This window comes from Ovis canadensis, chromosome 17, assembly GCF_042477335.2.
Source record: "Ovis canadensis isolate MfBH-ARS-UI-01 breed Bighorn chromosome 17, ARS-UI_OviCan_v2, whole genome shotgun sequence".
Lineage (NCBI taxonomy): Eukaryota > Metazoa > Chordata > Mammalia > Artiodactyla > Bovidae > Ovis > Ovis canadensis.
Genome location: NC_091261.1, coordinates 70673821 through 70691680, shown reverse-complemented (window position 1 = coordinate 70691680; position 17860 = coordinate 70673821). Strand labels below are relative to the sequence as shown.

The following is a 17860-nucleotide window of genomic DNA, read 5'->3' as shown; positions in this document are numbered from 1 at the left end:
CTCCCCTGCCGCCTCCTCTCCAAACCTCAGCGTCCTGTTCCCTGGCCCATATTCCTCACAGTTTCAAGCCAGGACGCTCTGTCTCCTGCAGGGAGAGAAACAGGGTGGGTAGGATGGAGGGGGAGAGGAGACGTGCCTGGCTCCATTTTTGGAAACACATAATGAAGCTCCAGGAGGGTAGGGAGAGTCACACAGCCTGTGCTGGAAATTTCACCCAGCTCCCTGCTCATCCCTAGGCTTCCCACGTTTAGGTACAGCCCGAGAAGGGACCTCAGCCGCTTCTCCAGGGAACAGCGAGGTGGTGCTTGGAAGTACAGGCTCAGCTGGCTGAAGGTGGAGCCAGCCTGGGGTCGCCCAAATGCTCCACACTCCCTCAGGATAGAGACAGTGTGCCAGTGGTGAGTCTCAGGGAAGTTCTGGACCTCTTAGGGGCCCGGGACCTGGGATCCAGAGGAGCCTGTGCCTGGCATCAATCCTACAGCCTCCCCAGTCGTGCCTGCCTCACCTTCCCACTTCTAGACCCTTCTTCCTGCCGCCTGTTTGCCCAAGAGCATACCTCTCCCCAGCTGGCTCCGGGCGCAGCACTGGCTGCCACAAATCCAGGTTAGGAAGGAAAGGACTTCTCTAGAAATGGGGCAACTCTGAGATCCAGTGAGATCCAAGCCCCACGACAGTACCCCAAGGGAAGCGCAAGTGGTCTTCAGTTTCCAGATTCCTCTCTGGACCTGCCAGCTGCCACACCTGGCTGCCGTAGCCGATGCCTCCCACCTCCATGTAAGATGCTCATTCTGTTGGGTTGCCCTGTCTCCAGGATCCCCGATAACTCCCATGCACCCCCACTCCCAGGACCGTGGTGGACCAGACACCAGCTGGGTTGTTTGCATTTTCTCCCAGCCCTCTTCCATGCCAGTTCTCCAATAACAGCTGCCCCAAGGAGGAGAGTTACCAGCTCCTGGTGCCTCTGAGGGAGTGTCCAGGACCCCAGGAGTGGGTGCCTGACCCCACAACACTGAAATCTGTGCACAGGCAAGGGCTGGTCCTAGCTCATCCCCCAACTTCCTCCCCAGTTTCCATCTTATAACAAAGCTGGAGTTGCTACTCCCCACCTGGAGAGGTGGGCTGTCTGTCTCCTCGGCTAAAGAGGACAGTATCTTTAAATCTCTCTAAGTGGCAGTGTGTCACGTGAGGGACCACGTGTGCCTCTCTGCTGTTGTGTTAGTCTGTGTGTGTGTGTCGTTGTGTGGCCTTTCTGGAGAGAGCACTGCACACACACACACACACACACACACATATTTTTGTGCACCTCCTTATGTGAAAACGCTCTCGAGTATCCAGCGTTGGGGTCCTGAGTGTGTGTGGCGCAAGCTGGTGTGAGTCTGTGTGTCCTTTTGGAATGCCCTGTGTGTATGTGTGTATATATAGCCTGCAGGGCAGTCACCACCCAAACATCGTGGGGCAATTGGTGTCCTGGGCTCATAACCCAGTGTTCAGCTACCCTCCTTTTTTTATGGGCCACTTTTATGATTATTTTTACCAACGGCTCCAAGCGGAGGTCTGTGCGCCTGGGCCTCCTGGAAGGCAGTCACAACTCAGCCATTCAGCCGGGAGGCCAAAGGGGCTGTATACAGGCAGCCTGGGCCACTGGAGTCTATATTTGGAAACAAATTCCACAGTCACTTCCTGGGAACTGGGCAGAAGTGGAGGGGAGTGGAGGGGACAGTGTGGTAAATGAAATCCCCTCCCAACTCTTCCCCCGACCCTGGGGCTCCGGGGAAGCCCCCCCATCCCGACTCCTGGCAGGTTGGAAATGTCAGGTGTGACACCGTGCTGGATGCACACCTGGACAGGAGGCAGGCCGGTCACTGCCTCTGCAGGCAGGGCTCAGGAGGTGGGGAGTTGATACACAAGCACGCCCCGCCCACTGGCCCACAGTGCGTGCACACAAACACACCCTGCCCACCCCTCCACCATGGGCACATGCGCCCTGCACACACCGCCAGGGACTGTCCCAGCCCCAGAAGGAAGAGGCTGCTACTACTGCTAAGTCGCTTCAGTCGTGTCCAACTCTGTGCAAACCCACAGATGGCAGCCCACCAGGCTCTGCCGTCCCTGGGATTCTCCAGGCAAGAGCGCTGGAGTGGGTTGCCATTGCCTTCTCCAATGCATGAAAGTGAAAAGTGAAAGGGAAGTCGCTCAGTCGTATCCAACTCGTAGGGACCCCATGGACCGCAGCCCACCAGGCTCCTCCGTCCATGGGATTTTCCAGGCAAGAGTACTTGAGTGGGGTGCCATTGCCTTCTCCGAGAAGGAAGAGGAGGTGACTCTAAATCGTAACCATGTTTCCTTCTCAGAAGTTGGTCCTAAGAAATCAGGTGTTACTGTCTGGCTGCCCACCCCCAGATGCCCCCTGGAAGTGGCCTTTACCTTGTCCCCCAAGGCCATGGAGAAGGGGATGACAGAGAACAAGATGGTTGGATGGCATCACCGACTCAGTGGACCTGAGTTTGAGCAAACTCCTGGAGATGGTGAAGGACAGGGAAGCCTGGTGTGCTGTAGTCCATGGGGTCAAAAAGAGTTGGACATGACTGAGCAACTGAACTGAACTGAACTGAATGAAAGACAGGAAAGCCTAGTGTGCTACCGTCCATGGGGTCACAAAGAGTCAGACACGACTGAGCAGCTGAACAATGACCAAGACCGTGGTCAGTGGGCTTGCTCCAGGGTGGATCCCGGTCCACCCAGGGTCACAGCCACTCGCAGCCAATCCGCCTGGAGTCCAGGTGGGGTACAGCACTTACCTGGGCTAGTGAGCTCCCACTTCCAGCAGCCCCGCCTGGAAAGCAGCGAGGTTTCTGGCCACTTCTGCCCCACGGTGCTGGAGGGAGCTGACTTGCCTGTGCCTGGGGTCCTGGCCCCTGGCTGATACCACTCATGGCCCTCTGACCCTGAGGGGTCAAGCAACAAAATGCCCCAGATCCAGCCACTTGGGAGTCACTTGGAGCATACACAGCCACACACGACCACCCACTGCATGTATAGGAGCAGCAGCGGTGTCACACAAACACACACACACTCACGTCAGGCAGAGTCACTCCCTACACATCTTGGTGCAGCATTTTGCTTTTTTTTTTTCCTGCACACAGCAGTGACCTAACCCACCATTATACATTCACACACATGCACACATACAGACACACCGATTCTGTCACACAAATACACAGACACACTCCTATTCCTCAGTCTCACATCAGCTCCCCCAGGCACATACACATCTGTCCAGTCACACACACACTCTCATGCTCATTGTCATACAAAGACACACATTCACACAGGATCAGACACACACAGGCACACAATCATGGTTGTGCACACAGCAGGTTCACACTTGCACATATGTGCACCTTAATTCAATCACAAGTGGTCACACTGGCCCACAGTCATGGACAGAAAGTCACACAATTATAATCCTTCACCCAGAGTCACACACCAGTCCATGTGTGTATACATGCACACACACACATGCCTTCACACCCCCCACACACATGCCTTCACACCATCATCCTCACATCCGCTCACCCATGATTTGTACTCCGTCACTGTGTTCACGCCCACCCTGGACGCCAAGTCTCCTCTCCTGTAGCCTGCCCACAGTGCCATCAGGGTAGGCTGTCCCTGACCAGCCAGGCAGAAGACACTAGGTGGGCGCGATCAGGGCTCATTACCGAGGTAATACCTTCTCTAGAGAGAAGCCCTTGATTCAGCATCCCTCTGCAGGCAGGAATCACCAGATCGGGGAGGAGGATGCTGGGGAGCGGGGGTGGCTTGCAGCAGGCAGGGAGAAGCCTCCTCCGGGTCCACTCTCAGCACCACAGCCCTCTCCTCCCAAGCGGCCTGTCAACCCCCCTCCAAACACCTGGAACTCTGACATAGAGCCATCTAGAGGGCGGGACCCAAGGGAGCCCTCAGTGACAACTAGCCCATCTCTTCGATTTTACGTGTGGGGAAGCTGAGGGCTAGAGGCACCAAGATTATGAGGAAACTGACAAATTCCCTAAGGATTTCTGAAGCGGAGCTAGGACTGGGCCCCCATCTGCTCCTTGTGGAAACCACACTGCAAGATTACTGGACACCCCACCACCAACAACCACCACGACTGCCGTCACCGACCTACTGGTCTGATCCAGCCCCCAAGGAGGCCTGAGCCACCCGCCTGTAGGTAAAAATGAGGCGTCAGCTCAGGTCCCATTCCTGAGGCTAACTCTCCAAAGTAAATACCTAGCAACAAGGGCAGCTCAAAGAATTTGTGATAAAAATCCCAACTCCTGGGCTTTCCTTGTGGTCCAGTGATTAAGATTCTGTGCTTCCACTGTAGGGGACATGTGTTTCATCCCTGGTCAGGGAACAAAGACCCTGCAAGCCATGCCGCATGGCTTAAAAAAAAAAAAAAAATGGTTCTTTGGGAATTCCCTGGTAGTCCAGTGGTTAGGACGCCATGCTCTCACTGCCAAGGGCACAGGTTCCATCCCTGCTCTGGGGCCTAAGATCCCACAAGCCTCTCAGTGCAACCCAAAAAGAAAAAAAAAAGTCATTTCTGTATTTTTAAGGCAAGTCCTTTCTCTGCTCCTCCTGCCCCATCTCCTGCCCCCTTTCTGCCACCACATTCTATCCACCTCCTTCTCAGTTCTTCATTTGCACCAACCTCCGTTCACACCCCAGGGCCTTTGCACATGCCATTGCGTCTGCTCCCAGCTCTCCTCATGATGTCTCCTCCTATCGTCTTTGCTACATGCTTGTTAATCATCTGCCTCCACCATAGGCTCTAAACTACCGAGGACAGAGATCATGACTGCCTTATTCAACACAGCATCCATCCCTTTTTACATAGTCTGTGCTAGATGAATGTCGATTGAAGATATTGTAACAGATGCATTCAGACCCAAGACATAGACAAAGCCTATGTAAGGAACCGATAAAATGCAGAAGACACACAGGTCTATAGGACTCTCCCCGCTCCCTGCAATAAGAATAGAAGCCTGAAGGGTAACGAGTTGGGAGGGAAGAAAGCCTCCCCACAGCATGTTTTCAGCTCTCAGGTTGGCCTCCTCTCTGCCTACTGCACATGCCCCCACCCCTGACTGTCCCTGCCTTGTCCTCTGGCCTGTCTTCAGTGCCCCCTTCCGTCTGTTCCCAGGAGCCTGGACAAGGAGCCAGCAGATAAGTGAAAGTGGTATTTTTATAGGCTGATAAAAACCATGCTTATCTAGAAAGCTCTGTCCCATCTCCCCAAGTGTCCCTAATTGGCCATTTGCCCAATGCCCTCTCCACTGAGGCTGCAGGCACTCTCCTCTCCTGCCTCCGCTCCATCCCCCTCTGCCCTTCCCCCCCTCCTGGGGGAAGGGAGGGGGAAACCTTGGCCAAAAGGATTTTGGAGGGAGGTGAGAGGACGTGGGGGAGGGGGGTAGTGAGGGAGGGGGTCTCACTTCTCCAAGTGGGTTTGCTGTGCCACTATTTAATGGTGCCAACTATATTAAATTCTATATTCTTGCAGCCTCTTAAATCCGTTTACGGCCCATGCTAGACCCTGAGCTGTAATAATAATAAAAATAAAAGAAAGGATTTATGCGCCCTGGGTGTGGACCCGTCACTGGCAGAAAAAAAAAAAAGCTGTTTCTAGCTGATCTTGCTGGCCCGTTGCCCACTGCCTCACCTCCTGTTTTGCCCTGGGTAGAGGCTCCCAGGAGCCAGAGGAGGAGGAGAACTGGGCTCCCAGTGAGATGGGGAGATTCAGGGAGCTGAGAGAAAAATCAGCTGACAAGGCACATTTGCTGGGCTTTTTTTCAACCCAAATTTTCTAGGCTAGTCTCTCCACTTCTCTCTTTTAGGTTCATGGAGAAGGACACTTGTATTATATTTTTATTTCTTGTATTCAATTATATTCAGAGCAAATCTAGACCCAAAGTGTGACCAGGAAGTGAGGAGAGTACAGATACCTGGGGTAGAAAAGGCCTGGAGAGGAAGCTGGGTGTGCGGGTTGCTCAGCTCCCAGGCTTCACCGAAGGCTCAAATGCTGACCCTGCCACTTCCTGGTGGTGGACCAACCAAACAAGTCTCTTCACCGCTCTCAGCCTCAGTTTCCTGATCTGTACAATGGGACTCATAAGAATACCAGCCTCAGATAGCCCCTCTGAGAGAAGAAGATACGATTTAGTGTATGTCAAGCATCTGGCAGGGGCTTCAAGTAGGGCTTGGTGAATGCACTGTTCTGAAGAAGGCCAGTCCTTTCTAGAAGAGAGGAGGCAGGCTTCAGTGAAGGTGCAGCCTGGGATAGAAACAGGAGTAGAGAGAAAAGGATGCAGCCCAGCCTCAAGAGCCATATGTGTAGCTGGTCTGCTGGAAAGCATTAGTACCACTAATTAGCAGAGACCACTGGCCCTAGTGTCTGCTTGAGGAGAAGGGAGTGACTCTCCTTTGCAATTTCATTATCATCAGGCAGGGGTCCTCCCTAGACTGGTGGTGCTTAAGAACTTAAGTTGTAACCACTGACTTCCAGGTCTGATTCCCATAAGATACGTCCATTCTGGGGCAGGAAATGTATAATTGTTGTCCCCCAGCTCCCAAGCCATCAAGAAATGCTCATGGAGTGAATAGCTGAAAGACTAAATGGAGGGACTTCCCAGGTGGTTCAGTGGGAACTAAGATGTTGCGTTCCCCAAGCAGGGGGCTTGGGTTCAATCCCTGGTCAGGGAACTTCATCCCATATGCTGCAACTAAGACCCAGTGCAGCCAAAATAATCAAGCAATTAATTAATTTTAATCAATTAACTAAAATTTAAATTTTTAATTCAATTTTAAGATTAAATTAATTTAATTAGTTAGTTAATTAAAATTTTGTAAGAAAAAATAAACATTCTTGTTGTAAGCCACTGGTGTTAATAGTTCTTTGTTACATAGCCCTATCACGGCAGTAGGTAGCTGATACAAGGTCTCGTGCCAAATCCACCCCGACTATTCCCACATTCCAGTTTTGAAGAAAAGTTGTTTTACTGCAACTAAACCTGGGACTGTCAAATAAATAAAATAAATCTTAAAAAATTTTTTTTAGAAAGAAATGGCATTCATTTAAAATTTCCAATTACAAATTTTCAGGCTTGGGCTTTCATTTCAAGGGTTGGTTATTTAAAGCATGAGAAATAGATTGGTGCTTCTGGCTTCAACCCGTGGAAACTAGAGCAGACAAGGAATCAGGGAGCACTTCTGTTAAGTCAGGTCTACACTGAAGCAATTTCCTGGTTCATGTGGAACACATAGGTCTGGGTTTAATGAGGCAGGGTGAGTGAGCTTCTTCTGAGAAACGCTAAGGCAGGTTATTCCACAGCCCAAATTATCAGGCCAGAGTAGACAGCATTCACTCACTCCTCTGTGTACAGCATCCTGATACCCCAGAGGCAACAACCCCTGCTTCAATTACCCAAGATATCACTAATTAGCATATTCCATCCCCCAGCTACAGCGATTGGTTCAACAATGAGCATGTGTCCAAATCCTATCCAATCAGAGACTACTGTGGGACTTTGGCCAGAAATACTGAGAAACGAGGGTCTCTGGCTATATAGCACAGGGATCTATATTCAATGTCTTGCAATAACCTATAATAGAAAGGAATCCGGAAGATAATTTATATATTAGTCGCTCAGTCATGTCCGACTCTTTGAGACCCCATGGACTGTAGCCCACCAGGCTCCTCTGTCCCTGGGATTCTCCAGGCAAGAATACTAGAGTGGGCCCATATATGTGTGTGTGTGTGTGTGTGTGTGTGTGTGTATAACTGAACCAATTTTCTGGACGCCTGAAACACTGCAAATCAAGTACACTTCAATTAAAAAAAAAAAAAAGAAGGTCTCTGTTTACTGGACTTAGAATTTTAAGGATAGAATGCCTAGCACTGCTAACCATCTTGCTTCACCAGGGGAAATCCTGCCCAAAATGACAAGCTCCTGACATTGCTAAGACTCAGTGTTCCCACATGTAAAAAGAGATAATAATCGTGTCCCCCCTTAGAATTATTAGGAGAGTTTGAATGAGATAATACATGAAAAGCTACCAGGTGAGTGATCTGTAAATGTTAACTATTGTGGTGAATCTGGTGTAATTATTGGCCTAAATCTGTATCTGATATTTAACTTGTAACTAAAAATAAACAGATCTATATAATGATGCTTTCCATCTGTACATGGATGCCAGTAAACAGACTATATGGCATCTACTTCCAGATGAGCTAGTACAATTCCAAGCTGGTCTCTCCAAGCAGAGGGAATCCTAACTTTTAATCAGGCACGTCCTTTGACTTGCTCTAGTGAAAGAGAAATTTGAAATGAGCCACCCTGAACTCTCCTTGGTCACCAGAGGCACAGATGTGGCCACTGCAGAAAGGACTGTCTGCAGAGGGTCAGGTGAGTTTGGTTAGGTTTATTCGCAGGGTCATCCTCAGTGTCTCCCACTCCTCCAGGGCTGTGTTTATTTCCTAGGGTGGCTATAACAAAGTACCCTAGACTGAGTGGCTTATACAACAGAAATGTATTATGTCAGAGTCCTCCAGCCAGTCTAGGAGATGACGCTTGTCAAGCAAGAAACATCACCCTAAATTTCTGCCTTGGATCACTCGACTCAAGGCTCTAGGGAAAGGAGGGGCATGTCTCTTTGAAAAGAGGAAGCTTCCGGATGAGACATCAGCTCGTGCTGTGTTCCCAAGGAAGTATCTGTCCCGTGGCAGTGAATGAAGCTAAGATGGCAAAATGTCTCCAGCAGCTCAACACCCAAAAGCAAAGGTGGTGTTGGTTCAAACACCTGGAGAGATCTGGGGATCGTTTTTAGGACAACACAGCTGCAGGCTGTCACGGTTCAGTTTTCCCACTGCCCACTCACCCCTGCCCCCATAGCTCATCAAGTAGCCATGTCTTGATTTACATAAAGAGACATGGAGTGAATGTGTTGACTCATCTGCCAGATCTCAGTAATGGACCTGGAGCAACTTGCATTTCGATAAAGGAAGGTGTTTGCACAGCCTGTATGGATCACAAGGACAACATCCTCTTTTCACAAGAATGTTAGTCTCCATTTATTTATATCAAAAGCCTTATTTCCCCTTCAACACCCCTAAAAAGGAAAAGCAAACCATTGGGGGCTGTAATATACCACGAGACCTCCAGGAAGTTTTTAAACTAGGGGATGATCTTGCTCAGAGTTGACTTACAGGTTCTCTCCCACTGGATCAAAGAATGGTCCAGGAACTTCCCTGGTCGTCTAGAGGCTAAGACTCCATACTCTCAATACAGGGGACCCAGGTTCTATCCCTGGTTGGAAAACTAGATTCCACATGCCACAACTAAGAGTTCCCCAATGCTGCAACTAAGAAATAAATTTTCCATGCTGCCAAATAAAAAGATTAGTTTAATAGAAAGTCTTTAAAAAAAAAAAAAGTGGTCCAGGGCTTTCCTGGTGGCTCAGTGGCAAAAAAAATCCATCTGTCAAAACAGGAGACCCGGGTTCAAGTCCTTGGTTCAGGAAGATCCCACAGGCAGCTAAGCCCGTGCACAACTACTGAGCTTGGCTCTAGAGCCCGGGAGCCGCAAGTACTGAAGATGGGAGTCCTAGAGCCTGTGCTCCGCAGCAAGGGAAGCCACTGCAATGAGGAACCTGCAAACCGCAACTAAGAATAGCCCCCACTCACCGCAACCAGAGAAAAGCCCGAGCAGCAATGGAGACCCAGCACAAGCTAAATAAATATAGAAAATTGTATTTTTAAAAATGGTCGAAAAGTCAAGGTGGCTGACTTAAGGGTTGGGAAATCTGAACTAAGCCCTTTCATCTCTCTGGCCACATCTTGGCTGGAAGTCATTACCATCTGGATCTGGGTGAGCAGAGGGTCGGGCAAGTGGTCACTCATACCAGCCACAGTCCAGTTCTCACATCTCAGCAGCCCTGGGGACTTGCTTTCATTCTTGTGCCAACCATGGATTCTGGGACACAGCTGAATGGCCTGTGAAAGGCATTAGTGGACTTGGGTGACCGTGGGTGAGTTACTAAACTTCTTTAAGCCTCATTTTTCTCTTCAGTGAAATGGACCTACTCATACCTCCCTTCTAGGATTGCTGAGAGGATTAAGTAAGATATTCATGTTTATCACTTAGCACACAACCGACAGAGGGCCAGCAGATGTGTTGAGAATCATCCTTCTTCCTCTCTGTGGTCCATGTGTAGAACTGAGAAAGCTTGTTTCCTTTAACCCACAACAAAGCATTCAAGCCTTTTAATGGAAAGCAAAAAAACAAAGCCAGTCCTCAGCAGATTATTTCTCAAGTGATGAGACTGTGAACACCCACCTTGTAGGGAGATGTCGAGGATTATAAGTAAGGCTTGGGGAGTGCCTGGCACACCATGTGGAGAGAAGCACTAAGGGAGGAAATTGAGTGTAATTTCAAGCCGAAATGGTGAATCAGATCAAGGCACCCACGAGACTACATTTGCTAAGCTTTAGCCACTGCTGTTCCCTTTACATCCCACTTCAGCTCAAATGTTGGCTCTTAGTTAATGCTCCAGGCGTCTAAAGCTGAGACCATCTTTTCCATCCATTTCTCTGGACCAGCTGGAAGAGATTTGAGCTATACCTGAAATTCATGTAATACTCTAACCCCATCTTATTCCAACCTCCAGGGCTATCAAGCAGGGGCTTGTGATTTCAATAGACATTGGCAGAGTGTCTATTGTGTGCCCAGAACGATTCTTCATGCTGAAGTTGAAACGGTGACCAAAATCAGTAAACATCTCTGCCCTCAAGAAACTCAAATTCTAATGTTAGGCTGCTCAACCACAAATGAAAAAGGGCTTGGACAACTCTGTATCAGTTGCATCTTCCCTTGGTTTTCTCTCCAGTGTTAATCTGGAAAGGATCATGTGGGTCTTTACTTGCAAATAAAGGGTGAAATCTATTTATAACCATTATTATCAGGACCATGTTATTCACTCAGTCATGTCCGACTCTTTGCAATCCTAGGGACTGTAACCCATCAGGCTCCTCTGTCCATTGAATTCTCCAGGCAAGAATACTGGAGTGGGTTGCCCTTCCCTTCTCTAGGGGATCTTCCCAACCCAGGGATTGAACTCAGGTCTCCTGCATTTCAGGCAGATTCTTTACCGTCTAAGCCACCAGACGGAATCTGTCCACATGGAGAGGTGAATAGAGATACCGATACACAAACACAAAGCTTGAGATACAGAAAAGGATTTGAGTATGGCCATTGTAGCAGGCATTTTACTAAATGTGCCACTTACTTTAACTAAATTTTATCTTCACAACAATGTATGAAATGGATACTGTTATGGTTTCCTGTCTATGGATAAGAATATATATATGGAACATATATATAGAGAGAGGGAGAAGGTAAGCACTGGTTAGTTATAAACCCAGAGCATCCAGTAACTACTGTCTTGGAAAACCTGATCTGGTAATGAGTCCAACAAAGAGAAACAGAGGCAAAAGACAAGAGACATCGTTGAGGTCCTTGATACACACGTGCCTGAAGCTGACACACCCCTAGACTTTCCAATGCAATGAGCCAATAAAATCCTCTCCTTCTAATTTTCTTCTCACTTAAGCCACTTTGAGTTATGCTTTGGTCATCTGAGGGGACTAAGTTGAGAACTGCATGGGTCCTGACAATTACTGCCATGTTCTATGACCACTAGGTTGCAGGCACTTGGCTTGGCAACAGGCGTATGACAATAAATATGAACCAATTCCCACTCTCAATGGTCCCATCACAGTCTAATAAGAAGATGAACATAAAACAGTTACTATACAAGGCCTTCCGATTTTTCCTCAAGCTCTCCTCCTTGCTTGAAATAGCCTCTCTTTTTTTCTACCTACCTATCCAAATTCTCATCTCATTCTGGCTTAGACGGGCCAGCCCAAGTTGACATTCCTTCATGAGTCTTCATCGACCACTGATTCCAGAAGGATCAAACCATCAGACATCCCTGGTATTTGACACTGCATACCCTATCCTGCCAACTTCATTCTCAGCTCATGTGGGTAAAATATATAGACACTGACTGGTAATCATAATTAAGAAGTGTTTTGGAATTCACTAAATCATATAAGTAGTCTAGTTGGTGATTGGAAGGGCATGTGGTAATGAGGGTAGGGGGTTAATGGCATTTGCCAAGAGAGTAGCTGATAAAAGATTTTCAGATGAACATGAATTTCTCAGGCCTGAGAAACCATTAGAAACATCTGACAACATTAACGGCATCTTGAACCGTGAATCTGAGCCAGAAGCTATTTCGAACAGTTCAGCCTGATTAAAAATGACTGCATTTCACCAAATCCTAAAATCTTTACCTAAAAATTATGTTGAGTTACACTCACTGGGGATTAGTCACCCTTCTTGTGTGATAATCACATTTGTAGATGACAACATTTCTGCGAATTTGCCAAGAAGGCAGTGCTTCAACCCACTTTCCACTATTATTTTTTGTGGTTTGTGTGTCATCATCTTGGATCTAAATAAAGCCTCAATCCATGCCTGTACATGGCTAATCACCAGGACTGTAAAAGGGAGACTGCCATGAACAGACAATCTATATGCTTTATATTATTAGTCTGCTCAGCTTGCCATAGCAAAGTACCACAGACTGGCGTGGGTGTGGGGTGCTTAAACAGCAGAAACTGAAATGGAAATCACAGTTCTGGAGGCTGGAAGTCCAAGATCTGGGTTTCTTCTGAGCCCTTCCTTTGCTTTTAGGTGGCCGAGCTCTCCCTGGGTCCTCTCACGGTCTTCCCTCCATGTTTTCGCATGTGCCCTAATCTCTGCTTCTATGGGGACCCCGGTCAGAATGGACTAGGGCTCACCTGTAGGACCTCATTTTGCCTTAATTACTTCTTTAAAAGACTTGTCTCCAGATATAGTTACATGCTGAGGGACCAGAGGTTAAAAATCCAACATATGAGTTTTTAAAGGACACAATTCAGCCTATAACATACTTTTACTTACCTGTTGAGGACAGTTGAATGTGCCAGGCACTTGTTCAGCAAACACTTAACATGCCTATTTAATTCTCACAATAACCCCATAGAGATGACATGATTATCCCCATTTTACTGATGGGGAAAACTGAGGCTCAAAATGTAACTTGGACAAACTCACACAGCTGCTAAATGTTAAAGCCGGGATTTCATTTAGGTCTGACTGACACCAAATCCTTTGTTTTCAACCATCACCCTCTGGCCATTCCTGTGGTGATTTTAACTGTAACCAGATAAACTTTAGGAAAACAGGTTAATATTTCTACAGTCATTTTCATGAGCATTATTTTTTAAAAAGACTAACCCACTATACTCACGTTGCTTAGAATGAGCCCAGAGTGGATATTCAGGTCTGCTGCTAAGTCACTTCTAGAAAAGTGAATAAAAAAGAAAATAGGGACTTCCCTGGTGGTCCAGTGGTTAAGACTCTGCACCCCCAGTGCAGGGGGCCCAGGTTCGATCCCTAGTCAGGGAGTTAGATCCCCCATGCCGTAAATAAGAGTTTGCATGCAACAACTAAGATCCAGTGCAGCCAAATACATAAGTAAAGAAATTATTATTTTTTAAAAAATAGAATTGAGAGAGCTTAGATACAGCAAAAATCATGACGTGAGTTTGATAAGCACTAAATCTAAGGAAGGAAAGATTTTCATAACATATAAATGCACACAAACTCAGGACCAAGTCCCCACACCATGCCTCGTCAGCTTGACACCCGTACACAACTCCTTAAACCACACTTAATCTCCAAATAATGACATCAACAAAGCAGGACTTCTGCCTGACATGATACAACTACCCTACGCACTGCAGATAGCAGGCTCCCTCTCGCCCCACCCGAGGATGCGAGTGTGCGTGCTAAGTCACTTCTGTCACGTTCAACTCTGTGCAACCCGATGGACCATAGCCCACCAGGCTCCTCTGTCCATGACATTCTCTAGGTAAGAACACCGGAGTGTATTGCCATTTCCTTACCCTACTTGAGGATATAAACCCCCTTTTCTTTCTTTGAGGAATGCCCAGTCTCCATTCTTCCCCTAGCTAATTTACACAAATAAAACACATCTATTTCTTCATTGACTTGCTTCCAATCTCTCTCTTTCTTTCTGCCTCTCTCGCTCTCTTTCTCTCTCCAACCAGGTTCTTCCCATACCATCCTTGGAAAACCAAGCCAGCCAGTATACCCTTGGTGGTGGTGGTTTAGTTGCTAAGTTATGTCCAACTCTTGACACCCCATGGACTGTGGCCCACCGGGTTCCTCCATCCAGGGATTTCCCAGGTCAGAATACTGGAGTGGGTTGCCATCTCCTTCTCCAGGGGATCCTCCTGACCCAAGGATCGAACTTGTGTCTCCTGCGTGGCAGGCAGACTCTTTACCACCTGAGCCATCAGGGAAGACCAGTGTTCCATTAGGGCTTGGCTGAAAGAGTACTTTGGACCCTGGTTCAGTTTCTTTCTGATTTTCTCCCTTCCCCAGAGGAGATGTTGCATTGCTTCCTGGCAACCAGCAGCAATCAGCATCTTTCATCAGTTCTTTCACTATGGATTCTGGGGCTTTATTAGCAAATGAAAATGGCCCGAGTCCAACTGACATCAGTGGGGTCTCGGCTAGGAGCGGGGCTGGAGCATTTCCGGTAGGCTCCAGCCTCAGACAAACCAGTTTGAAGAGAAGCCAGTTGGCTACCAGTGAGCTATTTTTGACATAAAAAGAAGCTGAATTTAGCTGATAACTGATTGAAGAAATTTCAAACACAACTGGTTGGGGTTATAACATCTTGGCAGCAGTGGTAGAGAGACAAAGGCAAGACAATGAATTTGGTCAGGCAAGATGTTTTGCAAACAACTAATTAAATCCCATCAAGCAACCAATTGTTTGCAAAACAATGGTTGGATAGAGTTCTATCTCTGTATTTTCCTCTCCCTCTCATCTTTTTACTACCTAAGATAGTTTATGTAGAAAAACAAAGTCTTTGCATTTTCATGAATCTGAAGTTGGCACAGTAATTAGAAAAATTCCCTAGCACACCATTAGAATATGTTCCCTTATCTCCTACAGAAAACCAATTTCAAAAGTTAAGTTATACTTTTTTTCTGAAATACTTTGGATAGGTAGACAATAGAAAAAAAAATCATTTCTAGATGCCCAGGCAAATCTAAAGGTACAGAAAACAATATCTTGAAAATCTTTTATTTTCAATAATTCATAAAGAAATCACCTTTGCCCACCCACCTTTGTTTCTTCATAGCAACCTTATGTTGCAAGGGTAAAAAGTATAATTATTTTTTCCTTGAGATCTGGAGAACTAGACACCCAGAAAGGTCGAGTAATCTGCCTAGGGTAACACAGCAGTCACCAACTGCCTCAGAGTGTCCCAATTCTATATTTCAAGGATCTGCTTCATTTTGCCCCCTCTGGGTTGTCTGCTGTGGTTTGATATAAAAATTTAACAGGTTCCTATTGCTGATTAAAAATTGTCCAATTTGGGCCTATAAGTCATTTAACTTTGGAAAGTGTATCCTTGATTAGACTATACCACCACCAATGGTATAGTCTAATGCAGCAGTAATATTCTTACTATTATCATGGCTACTAGTTATAGAGTGTTTACCATGTATAGGTCTTTTAATCCCCACCGCAACTTTTACAAGCTAGCTCTTACATCCCCGTTTTATTATACAAAGGAAGAAAGTGAAGCTTGGTAAAGCAAAGGCTGCCTGAGATCACGTATACGAGCATGACACTGAAAACATTTAGTGGGATTTCCTGGTGGTCCAGTGGTTAAGACTCTCCACTGCCAAAGCAGAGGGCTCAGGTTCAATCTCTGGTCAGGGAATTAAGATCCTACACGCCATGTGGTGTGGCCAAAAAGAATTGTTTTTTATGTACACTGAACTCAGCAGTGTACATATTTTAAATCCCCCAAAGTGTTTTGGGTATCTAATCAATAGAAACTCTTGCAGAATAATAACTGGTATATAAGAAACAGCAGATAAGATGTTCACTGTATCATTGTTTATAGTGGTAAAAAAGGGAAACAATCTACATATCCATCAACAGAGAAAGTGACCTAGTAACTTAACCCTGTATGCCTTAGTTTTCTTGTCTGGATAATGAGAATAACAGTAGCAACTATCTCGGCAGTCCAATGGTAAAGACTTTGCACTCGATGGTCACAGGTTTGATCCCTGGTCAGGGAACTAAGATTTTGCTTGCTTAATGACATGGCCAAAATCAAACAGACAATAGCAGCTATCTCATAGGTATAAGGATAAAGTGAATTCATTATAGAAAATGCTTAGAACAGTGCTTGGTACATGGAGAGTGGTATGCATGGGTTAGCCTCAATTTATTAGTCTAGAATGAATTGTTATGTAGCAACCAAAGGGAATTAAATATATTTATATAATATTCTCAAGTAGGTCACATCTCTATTTAGCAATATAAATTAAACTCAGAAATTAACATTGAGTGAAAGAAGCAACTCAGAAAACTGTATGCAGAGTATGAGGCTCATGCAAATTCAAAAAGTACCAACCACATTTCTGTACTGCTTTTGGAGAAGTGCATATTTTATAGAAATATAAAAATGTGGACTGCTAGGCTTCACCAAAATTACGATAGTGATTACCTTTAAGAAAAGGAAGAAATATGGAGATGAGATCAGAAAAGGGAAAAGCACTTCAACTTAATAATATTTCACTTCTGTTAGTAAAAAAAAAAAAAGAGAGAGATTTGAAACAGATATGACCACATGTTAATATGTGAAGTTCTTTTTCTGGGTGTTAAGTACACAGGAATTAGATCTATTAATCTATGCACTATGTATTTAAAGACTTTTTTCCAAGTGCAAAGAAAAAGCACAAAGAGTTTTTGTTTATGTTGCTATGAGAAGCTTGCACTCAGCATATCTGTGATCTCGCTGTCCTCCTATGTTTTTGGCTTCTTTCCTGGAAGGCTGGAGGGATGGATTTGACTTACTAATAACCAAGAAAGAAAAAAGCATAATTTACCATCCAACTATATGATGAGCTTTGCAAAGAACTATGAAATTGTTTACAAAACACATCTCCAGGGAGGAACCCAGCACTCATTATTTATCTCCATAAGGTACAGAGACTTCCAGCCACACCCTAAACCACAGACCTGGCCTGAGAAAGCCCTCCGCTGCCAACCTGCCAATTCTCCCGAAAGAATACAGAGGAAATACCATCTTCCTATGGCCACACAGAAAACCCTGGTGCAGAAGCAGCAGTCAACTTAAGTAAACAGTGTTAGAACCCACTTATGAAAGGGAACGAATTTTTATCCAGAAGAATTAATTTAAAAAGTCAGTCGTTGATAGTAGGTATTGTTGTTGCTCTGTAGTCACTAAGTCGAGTCTGGCTTGTTTGCAACCCCAGGCTCATTTAGCCTTCCAGACTCATTGGTCCATGGGATTATAGTGTGTCCTACAGCCTTAAATTTATTTAAATTTAAATTTGTAAATGTCACTCTACTTTTTAATATGACCACAAACATTATCAAGTTTAATACAAATTTCACTGCTTAGTGAAGCCGACCCACATCCAAAGCAACCAGATTCTGGGTTCAGGCATTACCTATCAACTTTTGATAACACACACATACACACACACACATCTGAGGAACAGAAATCTCAGTTATATTTTGTAAACCCAACCCTCATCTCTCTATTTGTAAGAAGCTCGAATTAGAGATCTTTAGCATCATTCCCTTTTTCAAACATTGCAAATTGTAAGATAGTTGTTCTGATGGTAGAA

At 46.0% G+C, this 17860-nt stretch overlaps 1 protein-coding gene and 1 non-coding gene across 2 annotated transcripts in view; one reads left to right on the top strand and one right to left on the bottom strand.

Annotated features, from left to right (window-relative positions):
- The window catches only part of TBX5 (T-box transcription factor 5), an 82134-nt gene that overhangs the window by 57852 nt on the left and 6422 nt on the right, over positions 1-17860 (bottom strand). The gene's annotated exons all lie outside the window — the stretch shown is intronic.
- Positions 13484-13556, top strand: TRNAG-CCC (transfer RNA glycine (anticodon CCC)). The gene has a single exon. It is a non-coding gene; the product is annotated as a tRNA-Gly (tRNA).